The 13,917-nt window shown below is 47.2% G+C and overlaps 1 non-coding gene across 1 annotated transcript; it reads left to right on the top strand.

Annotated features, from left to right (window-relative positions):
- The first annotated feature begins 1,740 nt into the window (after positions 1-1,740).
- On the top strand, positions 1,741-1,847 carry LOC127199722 (U6 spliceosomal RNA). Its single transcript, XR_007831986.1, has one exon. It is a non-coding gene; the product is annotated as a U6 spliceosomal RNA (small nuclear RNA).
- The last annotated feature ends 12,070 nt before the right edge of the window (positions 1,848-13,917 follow it).

The following is a 13,917-nucleotide window of genomic DNA, read 5'->3' as shown; positions in this document are numbered from 1 at the left end:
GAGGTATCTTTTGACCCGGTTATTCAAATCACCCAGTAAAGTAAGTGTTCTGAAACATAACGATACGCCATGGTGGGCTCATGCCAGGGTATGCCCCTGAGGAACTGGGCCACGAACTCATCTGGTATAAGGAGGTTTATTGGGGGGCAGGGAGAGGAAGGCCTGGAGGAAGGGTAGAGGTAGCTAGCTAACCATGCAGGCAGGCAGACAGACCGGAAATAGAGTCAGGAGGGGGTTGCGTGTAGTGCAGAGAAGGACAGAAAGGGGAAGAGCAAGTGCCGGAAACAGAGAGGTGGGGGTGTCGGGGCAGCCGTTTAGGGGCTGCATAACACCAGTCCCACCTGGCTGCTGCAGCAGGTGATGATGTAAGCGACTGCCGAGTGCCTGAAGGCAGGCCAGCTGAATCGCCTGTACGCGAACAGTAAGGGCTCCTGTGTTTTCTTTAGAGAAATGAAAACCCAGGTAGAGAGTTACTTACAGGGTTCTCTCAGAAGCTGGTCTAACTGTAATCAGACGTGACTGGAAGCAACTGTTACCCAAGTTCAGAGCTCATCATCTCTCTCGTGCTATACTCTCTGCATCTGGAATGCTGGGACTATAAATTAATCCAATATCCATTCCATGAGTCAAAATGGGTTTTCTAGGAAACCTACACTTGGAAAAAAATGAAAGAGAAATGTGTCTCAAGACGGTAGTACTAGCGCATGGGAGGCTAAGACAGAAGAACTGCCACTAGTTTGGGGCCAGCCTGGGTTACATCACCTCCAGGCCAGCCTGGGTTACATCAGCTCCAGGCCAGCATGCAGTAGAGAGTAAGCAGAGGTATGTTTGATAACATTCAGAATTTTCTTTTTCCTTTTGAATCACTGATAGCAGTCTGCTCTGCTTACACATCAGTTCAAGAAGCTGGAGAGGTGGCTCAGAGGTTAGGAGAATGTGCTGCTCTTCCAGAGGACCTGGGTTCACTTCCCGGCATCCACAACTGCCTATGTATTGAAGAGTGTCCTGCCTCTACTGTCTAGTGAGCGTAAATACCGGATGTATTTTTAAAGGAAAACTTAGGTTAGGAATGGGATGGGATTAGAAATATATGTTTCTAGCTTTTATTGGACTCTCTCTCTCTCTCTCTCTCTCTCTCTCTCTCTCTCTCTCTCTCTCTCTCTCCCTCTCCCTCTCCCTCTCCCTCTCCCTCCCTCTCTCTCTCTCCCCAAGGAAATTAAAACAAACAAACACACAAACAAAACCCTAAATCAAAACAAAACAAAAAACATGACGATTGGCTACTTAGAATCGCCACGGCTCCAGTTCCAGGGGAGGCCTCTGCCCCCTTCTGGTCTTCGAGAGCACTGCATGCATTTGGTCCACACATACATGCCAGCACAACACACATACACTAGAATAAAAATAAAAAAAATGTTTTGTTTTTTAAAGAAAACTTGTTCCATTTACGTTAATAAAGAAGGCTGTGCACAATATAGCTAGCAGAAATAATGATGATTTTGCAATTGTATACAGCAATGACATAGAGACTATCTAGCCATTAACACTTGGTTATTCTGACAGCTTCGGGAGCCAGCTCTTCCAGGATGACTGGCTTATCTGAAGTCCTTCCCTGGCTTTCTATATCCTGAATCAAGCCGAGTTCTAGAGGCAGCAGAGAGTGATCATCACTGCATCAACGACAACAATAATAAAAGGCTTCTTTCCCTCTTAGTTTCAGAGATTAAAATCCATGAACGTGTGCTTGCTTCAGCAGCCCATATACTAAAATTGGAATGATACAGAGAAGATTAGCATGGCCCCTGCGCAAGAATGACACGCAAATTCGTGAAGCGTTCCATATTTTTTCATATTTGACCATGTCCCCTGGAGGGGGAGACCTGGTGGCACTCAGAGGAAGGATAGCAGGATACCAAGAAGAGACTTGATACCCTATGAGCATATACAGGGGGAGGTACTCCCCCTCAGGAACAGTCATAGGGGAGGGGAATAAGGGGAAAATGGGAGGGAGGGAAGAATGGGAGGATACAAGGGATGGGATAACCATTGAGATGTAACAAGAATAAATTAATAAAAATTTTTTTAAAAAACCCATGAACGTGTATCCCACTGGGACTTGCTCCATTTAATCTGGCTCTGCTCACGGACTGCTGGACTCAAAGCCAGGCTTGCCATCTTAAGGCAATAGACAGGATTTAAAGCAGAGCAAAACAAACAAAATTCTGTGGTTCCCCTCTGTTTCAAACATGGCCACAAAGAAAACCAGAGCGTGTCCCCCTCTACTGCCCAGTGAGCATAAATATCAGAGGTATTTTAAAGGAAACCTTACCTTGGGAATGGAGTGGAATTAGAAATGTATGTTCATAGATTTCATTCAAAACACACATACACACACACACACACACACACACACAAACCAACAAGCAAAAAAAGAAAAACCCCGCCTCAAACAGATGACCTTCTCAAGCTCCCCGTTATTGAGGGGGCCGGTAATGAGCCAGTTTTATGTATGGTCCTGCATATATTCCCCCAAATGTATGCTTATTCAGGACCACAGGCAGCCACCTCTCACTCCTCCTTTGGCTGCCCCCTCCACGTTCCAATGATTGTAGGGGTGGAGGTGGCGAGGACCACTGCTTTGAGTACTGCATCCCCGGGACAAATGGTCCTAGCAGATGTTACCAGGCAGGCACTGGCATCACACACCTTCACTTCTCTCTTGGTTATTAGTGTGTTCTGAAACGTTCTCCATAGACCCAGCCGGTCTTGAACTCAGCTATCTGCCTGCCTCTGCCTCCTGAGGGCTGGGGCTGACATGCTGGGCTAATGGTTTTGTTTTAGTTTTCATATTTGTTTTTGTGGCCAAGAGGCCCCTGTTCTTATAAATCATGGCATGGATATGAAGGTGGTAGCAAAAGTGTAGTGGGTGTTTGTATAAACGTTTACTTGGTTTTTTTTTTTTTTTTTTTTTTTTTTTTTTTTTTTTATTTTACAATGTAGGGCTTGGGTGACAGCAACCAGGTATGTCTTTTGCCTTTTGGGCAGATGGTGCGCCCTATAGCAAGGCTTGTGCCCATATGGTGGCCCATTGGGTAGTCACTGTTACTTCGGCTCTCCTGACTCCATCAATAACCAGTTTGTTTCCATCAAGAAACTCTGCCTCAGGCAAGGGAGTGTCCTGGAGGTCTGGGTGACTAGCCTGAGAAATGTCCCATGAGGTCCTCATAGTCACAGAATGGGACCTCAGGTTTATCATCCAGGCACCAATGTTGCAGGGTTGAGGCTCTGTACCAAGGATCAGGTGACCAGGGAGACAGGTGACCAACCAACAGGCTCTGCTACCAAGTGATGTAGACATTTGACATCTACCATCCACGACACGGGCACGGGGAGCCCCTAAAGTCAGAGTCTGGTGCAGGGTAAGTGAGCATGTCAACTTCCCTTTCTAGTATAGTGGCTCTGGCTCTGGCACACAAGCAAGGTGGCCCGCTGGAGGCCACTAGGTCCAGACATTTGGACAGATATGCTAGAGGCCTCTTCCACCAGGGTCCCAGGGGCTGAGTCAAAACCCTCACAAAGCAGTTCTTCCAGATGAACAGGTAGAATGGTTTAGTGACACATGGTAGGGCCAGAGCGAGGGCTCTGGGTAGACGCTGCCTTAGTTTCCAGGAAAGCTTGCTCCCTGTGTTTCTGTCCATCTTGATGGCTGGTCTCCTGTGGTGGCAGAATAAAGGGGTTGGACTAGTTCAGCAAACCCAGGATTCCAGGGCCTGCAGTATACCCAACCCCAGGAACTCTTTCGTACCTGATCCCTGGTTTGCGGAGGTTTGGCGAGTGAGATCCTGCAGATGGCTTCCTTTTGGGCAGAGTTGAGAGTTTCCCACTTTGAGTGAACCAGTATCCTACCAGAGACCTCTGTTTGGCCGAGTTGCGCCTTCTCCTTGGAGACACAGTTTGTAGGGAGCAGCTGGAGCAAGCCCTCTGTGTTTCTTTTCTTTCTGGTTTTTATTTTTTTTAATTTTTTAAAATTTACTTTTAACTTATGTGTGTTGGTGTGAGGGTGTCAGATTTGGGAACTACAGACAGTTGTGAGCTGCCATGTCGGTGCTGGGGATTGAACCCGGGTCCTTTGGAAGGGGGCAGGCAGTGCTCTTAACCACTGAGCCATCTTACCAGCCCCTCTGTGAGTTTCCCACAGAAGATCATCTACATATGGAACAGAGCAGGGTGTGACACCCTGAATCCTGTTAAGTCTTTTTGTAATGTTTTCCCTCAAAGAGTCTAGAGGAATTTTGAATGGCAGGGAGCTGGCTAGTCTCACTGGACACTGATCAGTCTATTCAAAGGCAAGTAAGGCCGCCTCACTGGCCTCAGGGGAATAGACAAGAACTCATCCTTACAATCCAAGACTCTATAGACATGGCTAGCTCTCAGGAGGAGAATGAGCAGAGAGATTTGGAATCTGGCAAGGTGTACTCCAAGCCAATTGGCATGGGGTGAGGCTGTTAGCTTCTCTATCAGCCTCTGGAGATGAGGAGCAATCTTTAGCCTAGTCCTTTTGGCTTCTGGGATATCGCCGAATCCTTATCGTCACGGCTGTAGCCAAGAGACTTACCACAGCAGAGGCGGGGTGTGTGTGTGTGTGTGTGTGTGTGTGTGTGTGTGTGTGTGTGCACTGCCAAGCCTGTTGGAGTTGTCTCAGCCCATACCTTAGGAAGTTGTTAGTGCAAGTCTTGGTGCGGGGTCGCTGGATCTGGATTGTCTCTGGTGTGCAGTCTGTGAGAGCTAGAAATACTTTTCAGACAGAGGGGCTCAGGTGAGCAGAGCTGGTAGCAGGTGCAGTGGAAATTTTAGTTGTCTGAGGAGTAAAGGTGGTGGTGGTGCCTAATTTTCAATGAAGATTTTTTGCTCAGGAGGAGGAAAAGGACAAACTGAGACCACCACGAAGGAGTGAGTTGCCTGCTTGTGGCTCAGCTTAACTGTTCTTTTAGGTGTGAGGTTATGATCGTTAATTGTGCCTGTGGACGCCTGTACTGGCATCTTTTTATTACTAACTGGCCCCCCTTCTTTGTTTTGAGGATCCCTTCCTTTTAAGTGTCTCGATTGTTGTAAACCTTTGATATTCTGAGAGGTATTCATGTTCTGGAACCAGTGGATCAAAAGAGATGTAATTTTCCCCCCAAGACAGGGTCTCTCTGTGTAGCCTTGACTGTCCTGGGCTCACTTTGTAGACCAGCCTGGCCTCGAACTCACAACGACCCACCTGCCTCTGCCTCTCAAGTGCCCGGCTCTCTTTTCTTTTCTTTAATTCTTATAATCGCTTTAGAAACGCTTCAGGAGACACTGCTTGGCCCTGAAGAACCTTAGAAGTCACACACAAGTTAATGAGGTTTTGAGCTGGACCCCCAAATTCCAGCGAAAAGTGTCCAGGGCCTGGGAACTTGCATGCCTGCTGGGGTCCCAATGGGGTGCTTGGGTGGGAAATCTGCTTCAAGTGACAGTAACTTTCAGTCTCCTTACCAGTGGTTGAGGGACTTTGCTGCGTGAAGCGGGCCTAGGTTGGAGGAGTGGACAGCCTAGTTGGAGCTCCAGGCCACCAACACACATCAGGAACAGGGGCGGGGGGGGGGGGGGGGGGGGGGGGGGGGGGGGGTAGGAGGGGGGAAGCTAGCAACAGCGTGTCGAGCGTGCCACCTACTGGCAGGATACGGGAAAACCAGCAGAATTTCGACCAGTCAAAGTCAGCTTCCTTTTGCGGGTGTGGGTGTAGGGTGGGGGACCATACAAAACAGAAACAACAGCCGCAAAGTTAAAAAATGGAAATAAATAATTCCCTGGGCCAAACTTTTCCGTCACACGTTTAATCTTTTACATACTTGGCCGGCTATTTATTGAAGCAAAACCGTATCTCTCCTGAGAGATAGACGCAGGATACAGGGCCGGCACTATTGGCATCGCAACTTTGTGTGGGGAAGAGTTTCCCTTTGGAAATCATCTTCCCAAACTAAGAAGATGGCTTTTAACACCCCTCTTATCCAGACGAAGGCTACCCAGAAAGAGTGTGTCCCTCTTAATTCGGGGGCTCCCACAGGGCTTGTCCCCTTTAACCAGAACCCGAAACCAAAACCAGAACTCATGCCGACTGAGTCCTTTATTAATGGACAGACCAAGAACAGGCTCGTCCCCCACCCTCGGATGCCTAAACTCCGGGTACAGCATTTTAAAAGACAAAACCAAAGTTGCATCAGTGTTCGAGGATGGGGCAAGCCCCGGGGGTGGGGATGGGGGCGGGGGTGGGGCAAGGGAGTACATAAGCAATGGATTTAGAATGGCCTAGCAACATTAGCTTTATTCACAAGGCCCAGCAGCTTCCAGCTACTGCTCAGTATGTTTGGACCATGGTCAAGGTCATGGACAGTTCCAGAAGCGTCTTCAAGGCTGTTGGGGGAGAAGGCTTGAGAAGTGACCAGGTAGGCACAAAATAATGTCGGGATAGGATGGTCCCGTGTTAAGATTAGAAGGGTTCTCTGTGTGGAACATTACCTGTAACAAGGCACACTACCTGAATTAGCCCATGCTACTGTTAATCCTACGCTGGTTATTCTTGGCAGTTGTACTATTAAAACCACACATCAACTTGTGTTTAGATGCGTACACATAGTAATAGTCTATTAAAAGATCGCATAAAAGTTGGGCATGGTGGTGCACACCTTTAATCCCAGCACTTGGGAGTTAGAGGCAGGCAGATCACTGTGAGTTTGAGGCCAGCCTGGTCTAAAAACCGAGTCAGGCATAGCCAGGGCTACACAGAGAGACCTTGTCTCTAAAAACAAAAACAAAACAAACGAACAAAAATCCCATAAATGCCACCTTATTTTCAAAGCATAATTAAAAAATGTAACAAAGTGGAGGAGGGCCGGGGCTCAGAGGTTAAGAGGCACTGGCTGTTCTTCCAAAGATCCTGAGTTCAATTCCCAACAACCACATGGTGACTCACAACAATCTATAATGAGATATGGTGCCGTCTTCTGGTATGCAGGCATACATGCAGGCATAACATTGTATACATAATTAATAAATCTTTAAAATTATATATATATAACAAAGTCAATCACTAAATAAAATATTATGAGAACTTTGGAAACATTATCAGTCAAAAGCCAGGAAGACCAGAAGTGGGGAAAAATGCTGTTGAATCATACAATCAAGGTAGGAGTTTGTTTTTGCAAATGTTAGTTTACAAAACCAGTCAAATAATTAAGGTTTTGTTGGCGTTTGGCTGACAACAACCTTCTTAGTGTTTGGTAATAAACTCTTAAACTGATAATCAGGAAAAGGTGTGTTGAAAAAGTGACAGGAGGCGGAGAGATGGCTCAGTCAGTGCTCGCACACAAGCATGAGGCCCTGGGTTCGGATCTCCAGCTCCCTCGCTGGATGTGGCAGCATAGGATTGTAACTCCAGTGGTTTGGCAAAAACAGCTGCCTCCCTGGGGCCCTCTGGTACTGCTGACTGCCACTCTCGCCACTCAGTGAGAGCTCCTGTCTTTAAAAAAAAAAAAAAAAAAAAGGAGGTGGGGTGCTGGAAAAGATACTCAGCTGACAAAGCATTTATAGCATCAGCACAAAAACCCAAGTTCAGTCCTCAGAACCCAGTCTGCCAAGTTGTCCTCTGACTGTAATAATAACAAAAAATTGAATTTACTCATTGGGGTTTGGTCTATTTGCTGCCCAGATGAGCAGACTCACATACCTCAAAATGTTTGTACCTTGCCTAAGAACTTATAGCTGTTTGACCAATAAAAAGCCAACACACTAGGACAAGGCAAATGGGATCGGTGTGGCTGAGGTTCCTTGGCTTTTGGGAGAGAGACTGGGAGAGATTTGAAGAGAGAGAGCAGAGAGGGAAAGGAAGGAAGGCCTTGCCATGGGGTTAGGTGGAGGAGAAGCACATGGCTGGCGTCGTTGGAAAATTTAGCACAGACGAAGAACAATAGCAAAGATTTGGGATTATGGATGGGAGGGAGCACAACAGAAATTATTAGAAGCAGATGGCATGGGATGGGACAGGGTATGGGATACCTGCCCCTCTATGGGACATAGTTTAGGGAACTAATATCTGGTTAGAAAATTCCACCATAATAATAAATATAGAGCTAATAATAAACATTTATTAGGCCCTACTTCTAAATTAACAGCAACATTTATTTATTTTATTATTATTATTTTTTTTACTTTTTGAGTCAGGTTTCTCTACAAAGCCCTGGCTATCCTAGAACTCACTGTGTAGACCAGGCTGGCCTCAAACTTAAGGTGGTCCACCTGCCTCGACCTCCTGGGTGCTGGGACTAACGGTGTGTGCCACTATGCTTGGCAACGAGATGAATAGCAGCCGAGGAAGGCAATGGTTTCAACCTCAACCTCGATCACGACATGTTAGGAGTGCTATTGCACACACACACACACACACACACACACACACACACACACACACACACGTCATCATGCACGTGGCACAGAAAGCTCCTTTTGACCCTCAGGAGATCCTAGGCCTTTCTTGAGTTGGACCGCGCAGAAGGGACATGTGTGTTCCAAAACTGCCTCATCTCCCTCTACTTAATGGTGCCATTTCCCATGTCAGTCAGCAAAGAGCAGCTAGTGGAATTGTTAAAAATCGCAGAGCATTTAATTTAAAGTCCTAGGTGGGATGCAGTCCACGCAGGTTCTCATGGGGTCATGACACCCCACTAGTATCTGTCAATGATAGAATTGCTTCCCTTGTCTTTCCCATCACATGGTATCTGTTGGAGCTCGAGGATATAGCTCCCTAATTTGCTTGCTCTAATCCCCAGCCCTGCAGGAAAAAGGAAACAAAAGTTCCTTCTGTTCTTTGATTGATGGCAACTTATCTAAGTTGTTTTGATTTTGTCTTCAGCTTTTGCTTTGCTCGCAAAGGGGGCCTGACTGAAGAATCCATTGAACCCTTTCAGATTCCTATGTTGAAGCCCCCATACCTCCACTACCTATGTTGAGGCCCCACACACCTCCACTACCTATGTTGAGGCTCCCACACACCTCCACTACCTGTGTTGAGACCCCACACACCTCCACTACCTGTGTTGAGACCCCACACACCTCCACTACCTGTGTTGAGACCCCACACACCTCCACTACCTGTGTTGAGACCCCACACCCCTCCACTACCTATGTTTGAAGCCTTCCCAGACACACACACCTCCACTACCTATGTTTGAAGCCTCCCCAGACACACACACCTCCACTACCTCAGTGACTGGAAATAATAGGGTCTTGAAAAAGGTGAGTAAATAAAAATGAGATCATTTGGGTGGCCCCAAGTGCAACCTGCTTCTCTCCACAAGAGGAAATGTAAACACAGATATGTGTTTGCAGGAGAAGAGGCCAGAGGGGACACAGGGTCCACCTGCAAGCTCAGATGAGGGACAGGGAGAAATCAAACCTCAGACAACTTGATTGCAGAACTGAACTCAAACACCATGAGAAAAATAATTTTGTTTGCTTAAACCACCCAATCTGCGGCATGTTGTTATTGTAGCCTTTGCAAACCGACTACAATGACCAGATAATCAACTGCTTCTTGCAAGGTTTGGATACATTTCTCACATTCAGTTTAAGAACGAAAGGATCCTAATCCCAAGGGGCAGCTAAGCAGATGAAGTGTTCTGTTCGTTTGTCAGAGCTTCAAAGTGTTTGCCTAGGACATAGGTTCTTCAATGTCCAGGTCCTTGTCATAAAAGATGTACTTACCCAGCACTTACAAAGTACCAGAACCACTCTGAACACTTGCCTAGAGACAACCACTGTTTCTTCTCAAGTTCTCTGTTTCACAAGAGCACGGCTATTTTACTGGAAATGAAATGTCAGGGGCTTGAAGGTGTCTAAGTGGTCCAGCCCTTGTCTGGTATGTGCATGGCCACATTCAACCCCCAGAGTCACAAAATAAATTAAAAATACACATAAAAAACTAAGGAGTTGTTTGGTTTGACTTTGAGACAGGGTCTCCTTTGTAGCTCAGGCTGTCCTCAAGCTCGTTGCCTAAGCCTATTGATTATTGGTGAGTCACTATGCAAGGCAAGATAAATTAAAAGAAGGAAGGATGGGTGGATGGATGGATGGATGGATGGATGGATGGATGATGGCTGGACTTGGGAGATAGCTCAGTGGATAAAGTGCTTGCTATGCACGCATGATGCCCTGAGTTCAAATCCCCAGACTCACGTGAAAAACTGGACATGACAGCACACACCTGTCACCCCAGTAGGGCAGAGACAGAGGTCCCAGGGAATTGCTTACTGGTGAGCTCCAGGTTCACTGAGAGACAAAGAATTTTTTTTTAAGAGAGAGAGAGAGAGAGAGAGAGAGAGAGAGAGAGAGAGAGAGAGAGAGAGAGACAGAGAGAGAGAGAGAGAGAGAGAGAGAGAGAGAGAGAGAGAGAGAGAGAGAGAGAGAGAGAGAGAGAGAGAGAGAGAGAGAGAGAGATATGGTTATTAAGGCGTGGACCTTACAAGGTCATGTGAAAACTCAGAGCTGTGGTCCAAACCCATGGCACCTTTGCTTACAGTTACCAAACTAGGCTATCTCTTTAATTATTAGATCTTATACTCACTGACCGTTTCTCACATCCCAGCCGGACACTTGGCAGTTCAGCAAGGTAAGAAAGGTCCTAGACCTGCAGCCAAGAGGCTTAAATTCACTCTCAAACTCTCCCCACCCCCCACCCCGCCAGGAAGTTCCCTTAGTGGATAACGCCATGATAATAGGCACGTGCTGCAGGGATCATCCCAGAGAAGGGCATAAGCAAGGCTTGCTGGTAGGATTAGCGCCAGTTTAGCAAGCCTGTTCTCTGGTCCTTTTTAATCTTAAATTTCTTTAAGTGATAGAAGAGCTCTCTGCTGAGAGGTGATTCATGTGGCCTCTACCCACCAAGGGCCAGGCTTGAAGCAGTACCTGAAGACGTGAAGACGCAGCTCTCCCTGTCGCGGCAGCCCGCCCCCTTCAGCCCTCGCTGCCCTGCGCCCAATTCCAGCTGGGTGTCTGCCGGGAAACCGTTCTGCCTACTGAGAAGCTGCAGTACGTGGAAAGCTATGGGGAGACCAGAGAGGGCAAAAACAGATCCAACCCAAGGCAGAAAGTGCACTGCAGGTCCTCCAGACGCCAAACTCCGCTCCCCGCTCTCAGACCCAACAAACTGCAGCCTCCGACCTGCTGCTGCGACTGTTTGCTGTAAAACATCCCAATGCCAGACCAGGAGGATCAGATGGGTTTGGCTGCCATCTAGTGGCCTCCACAGCTGATTTGAGGCTTCCCCACCTTTGGCCTGTAAACACGCGTTTGGGCTTTTGTTGCTGTTTTGTTGTTGTTGTTTGGTTGGTTGGTTTTTGCTTTTTGGTTTTTTTGCTTGCTTGCTTGCTTGCTTGCTTGTTTTGGTTTTGGTTTGTTTTAAGTGTCTGTCTGTCTGTCTGTCTGTCTGTCTGTTTGTTTTGTTTTGTGGTCCTGAGGATGGTGACCAGACTTCCTGCACGCTAAACAGGCAAGTGCTTCACCAGGGTGAGCTGCAGCAGCATCACCATTATGTGGTAGGTAGGGACCAAACCCAGAACCTCATACTTGCTAGCAAGCACTCGGACACCTGTGTTCCATTCCACAGTATTTTGTTTATGTATATGCGTGTGTGCAGTGTTTGTGCATCCGTGTGCTGTTTGCCTGTGCGCATGCGTGTGGAAGCCAGAGCTATAAGATGTCTTCTTCTATCCCTTTTCGTCTCGTTTTTTGAGTGAGTCTCTTCACTGCTCATGGGTCGCATACACTGGCAACATTGCATGGCCAGTGAGCCCTGGAATTTATCTGGCGCTTGGATACCAAAGCTGGCCTCTCACACTTGGTTTTTACCTGGGCGCTGGGGAACCCCAATTCAGATCCTTATATAGCAAGCTCTTTACCTACTAAGCGATCAGTCTAAACTCCAAAGACTCGGGTTTTTTGTTTGTTTGTTTGTTTGTTTTATGGAACGGATGTGCACTGACTCATGAGGTTGGTTGGACACGCCGGTTAACAAGCAGGGCCCACTCTGTCCATACATTATCACTACACCATCTCCTCGGACCACACTGCAGCTGGACCACTGAGCGCTTCTTCCTCAAGCCCCAACCTCTCTGGAATCTATCGAGAGTTCTGACGTGTGGCCAATCATGTAGGACTTGTCCTTTGTTCGAACTTGGAAGATCATCAGCGATGTAAACGGCCATAGAGATGCAGTATAGACACTGTCCTGGAGTGTGCAGGAGTGTCCATGAGACACTCACTCACACTGACCATCACACTGACCGTTGCTCTCCCACTGGGGCTGGAGAGATGGGTTAGTGGTTAAGAGCACTGACTCCTCTGTTAGATGCCTCAACTTTGAGTCCCAGGACCCACAGTCTAACTGTAACACCAGTTCCAGGGACTCTTATGGCTTCCTTTGGCTTCCATGGTTTCTGAGCGATGATGTTGCGGGTTTGGCCAGCTGCTATGGAACCAACACAGCTAGGAGTGGCCTTGACCCCGCAGGCAGGCAGCTGCCTTACTGTTTCAGCCAGCCCAGAGCTGGGGCTCCAACTGAGAGGCTACCTTGGCCCGGTTGTTCGCTTTGTGGCTTTGTTTTGATTTTTTGCTTTGCTTTGTGTGTGTGTGTGTGGGGGTGGTTGTTTGTTTGCTTGTTTGTTTGAGACACAGTCTCATTGTGTAGCCGGGGCTGGCCTGAAATTCACTGTGTAGACAGGCTGGCCTCAAACTCAGAGATCCCTCCACATGTGTCTGCCTATCAAATTCTGGTACTAAAGGTGTGTGCCACTCCCCCTAGCCTATCGTTATTTTACTTCTTTCCCTCCCAGTGCCCTAGTCAATTTCTTTGGCAGAAAGAGAAAGAGAGAGAGAAAGAGAGAGAGAGAGAGAGATAAAGACAGAAACAAAGAGACAGAGAGACATAGAGACAGAGACAGGGAAAGACAAAGATAGAGACAGAGATGGAGAGAGAAAGACAGAGAGACAGGGAGAGACAAAGAGATTTTGTAATATTGGAAAGCAGTGTTTTATCAGTCTCTACTAGCACCATGACAGTTTTTTGTTTTTGTTTATTTGTTTGTTTTTGTTTTGTTTTCAAGACAAAGCTTCTCTGTGTAGCCCTGGTTATCCTGGAACTTACTCTGTAGACCAGGCTGGTCTGGTCTCAGAAATCAAGTGCTTCTGCCTCTCAAGTGCAGCCTGTATGTTTCATTTTAAGCCAGGCACAGGGCGGGGTGTGTGGGGTGGGGGTGGGGGTGGGGGAGAAGCATGCCTATAACTTGGGAACCAGAGGTAGACAATCTCTGTAAGCTGAAGACCAGTCTGATGGACATAGGGACAGCCATGGATGCAAAGCAACACCCTGCACCAAAAAACAGAAATGAAATTAATTAACCAACTAGTAAAAAATAAACTAATTACATTGCATACTATCTGAAGAGTAACAAACGCTCGGGCATTTTACAGTTACTCATTAGCAAGGGCTATTTTAACTGTTAGCATCCAGTCTTGCCTAGTTTGTTTGTTTGTTTGTTTTGAGACAGACTCTCATGTGACCCAGGATGACCTTGGCTTTCTCATCTTCCTGCATGCACTGCCCACATGCTGAGACTCTAGGCTCCTACCATGCCCAGCCAAATTTACCTTAAACAGAAGCGCTGCCTTGGATTTCTATGAAACATTGCAATAAATGCCAAACTTGGTTGATGGATGAACAAGAATTATGATGCAGCTCCAATTTCGTATAAAGATAGTAGACAAGGGGAGAGAGATAGCTCAGCGGTTGAGAGCACTGTCTGCTCTTCCAGGGGTCCTGAGTTCAATCCCCAGCACCCATAT

The sequence above is a fragment of the Acomys russatus genome, chromosome 15 (genome assembly GCF_903995435.1).
Source record: "Acomys russatus chromosome 15, mAcoRus1.1, whole genome shotgun sequence".
NCBI lineage: Eukaryota > Metazoa > Chordata > Mammalia > Rodentia > Muridae > Acomys > Acomys russatus.
Note: the sequence above shows the minus strand (reverse complement) of the source record. Positions and strands in the feature narration are given on the sequence as shown.